The following is a 2,447-nucleotide window of genomic DNA, read 5'->3' as shown; positions in this document are numbered from 1 at the left end:
AAAAAAAAAAGAAACTGTATAGGATAAGTCTACCCAGTTCTATGAGGTTGCTATGAGCAGGAACTGAATCAACAGGTACAGTTTGGTTTTGGGGTACCTGATACTTAGCTCCCTGTCTCTCTTTAGCAAAGAAGGTATTTATATACTTTAAAACACTCTGAATAAACAACTAACAGGCAGAAATATTTATAAATAAGGCTATTTAGAATTATTCCTAAAATTTCCTTCCAACCCTCAAAAGCATCTTCCCCACCTTTTAGTAGCAAAGTACTATAAATTATACCTCAATTTATAATATAAAAACTAAACCATTTAATAGATACATAAAATCTTTATTACTGACTTTAAAATATCTTCTTTAAAATTTAATATGCTGAGCATAGTTAATGCATGATTCAAGGGAAGACATAATATATGTATGTTTGGTTTTAAATTTTTAAAGTTCCAGAACTTTAGACCTAATGTACTATATATATAAATATACATATTTGATTATTTTGGCACATTTTTTTATGTTTAAATAAAGGATTATAATTTTATGTATCAACCAGCATTTTTTTTTTTAAAGGCACACGCGCCATTAGTAATCCATTCCTGAATATCAGATGCTGTTTGGGAAAATGCTACCAGGAGGAAATTTTCCATTATTTTCGAAGGGAAAAAATACAATGTGTTCCATATCAATCCCAAACCACCAAGCAATTTCTTAAAACAAACAAATGTGTGTTGAAAGCAGTACAGAATGCTCAATGGGAGCAAGGGTGTCAAGGCTTCGTCCCACATACGTTGGACGTGTTATCAGGAGAGACTCCTTCCTTCAAAGGATGTCACGCCTAATAAAGTAGGTCAGTGAAGAAAGAGGAGCCACCCAAGCAGATGGACTAACACGGTGGCCTCAACACACAGAAGACTTCGTGAGGATGGCACAAGACCAAGCCATTCCCTGTTCTGTTGTGCAAAGGGTTGCTATGAGTCAGACTACTCAATGGCACCTAAACAACATGTTGTGGTTGTTCGCTGCCATCCAGTGGGCCCCTGACTCATCGCAGACTCACGTGTTCCTCTGAAGAACTGCTCCACAGGGCTTTCTTGGCTGGTGTTTCTCCAGGAAGCCACTGTGTGGGTCTGAACTTCTGTTAACATACGAACACGAGCCAATTATGCTGCCCAAGTTCCATTAAAACACAATACAATGTGTAGACCTAAACTCCTGGTGGCGCAGTGAGCTAAGCACTAGGGTGCTCAGAGGGACAGTTTCACTCTGTCCTATGGGATCAATATGAATCGGATTGGCTTGATGACAGTGAGTTTGAGACAGTGCCACCATCAAGTCCATTCCAACCCATGTAAGTAACCAAGTATGTCCGTATCGTAAATCAATTACCAATTAATATGGTTGTTCGTGACCAGCTACTCTGCAGCAATAACATGGCCTCGCCTGGTGCCAGAATGCCCAGGAAATACTGTAAAATGCATGCCACATGTCATCAAAGGGGGTTTGCATCTTACCGGTCTTACCTCTGCTTCAGAGTTGCTCTCATAAGCAGAGCAATGAAGAAGGCAATGCCATTAGGTATTTCACCTAAATAAACAGCTACCAGCAGAAGACGTGCTATCTATCTTATCTAGCTGCCTATGGACCCTTCAGCCAATCTGCCTACATGTCCAACTGGTCAGAATTGTGACAGGGGCCCATTTCTAAAAAAAAAAAAAATGCTCACAAGTGGGTCCACATGACCACGCAGAAGAAATTGAATCATTGGAAGTATGGAAGGGATAGTAAATGTTGGGTACGCTTCTAAGTTTGCAATAATAGCTAAAATAAAACTAATTTAAGGTCAGGTGACATAGTTTCACATATGTATTTCCACTGGGGAAAAAACATCTTAATAAAGGATATTGCCAAGATTTCTAAGTACATATTAAATGATTTCAGAAGTGACCCCAGAACCAGTTAGCAATACAAGGCTGGCAGATTTACTTCCTGGAAGTCACTGTGCTTATTACTATGGCATACACTGCTATTAGTTGCCATGGAGTCAGTACCAACTCATAGTGATTGAGTTAGTTAAAGTTTATTGTGCCAACCTGGCTGATAAACACATGTGGGGTTAATTGAAGAGTGGAGAGATAAATGGCTCAGTGAGCCTCTTCTTTCTAGTTCTCAGATCTCTTGCTTTGTGATGGTGGAACCAGGGTGCAGCTGCCTTAGCCAGTTCCCTGATTCAGGTGGCAAGGCTCACTTCCTGCAAGACATCCCTGAGGAGAAGCCACATGGATCTACCCCGATGCAGCCCTGGGTGCTGGAGCAGCCATGTGGAGACCCCTGCCAGCGCTGAGATGCTTACACGTTCACTGATTCGGCTTTGCTCCTGCAGTCGGCGTCATTGCGTCTGTTTTGTGAGATGGCAGAGGACTTTGTGGATTGGTGTTGGACATATGGGTTA

Source organism: Echinops telfairi, unplaced genomic scaffold (genome assembly GCF_000313985.2).
Source record: "Echinops telfairi isolate 266 unplaced genomic scaffold, ASM31398v2 ScPeMD7_23;HRSCAF=83, whole genome shotgun sequence".
In the NCBI taxonomy this organism is placed as follows: domain Eukaryota; kingdom Metazoa; phylum Chordata; class Mammalia; order Afrosoricida; family Tenrecidae; genus Echinops; species Echinops telfairi.
Note: the sequence above shows the minus strand (reverse complement) of the source record.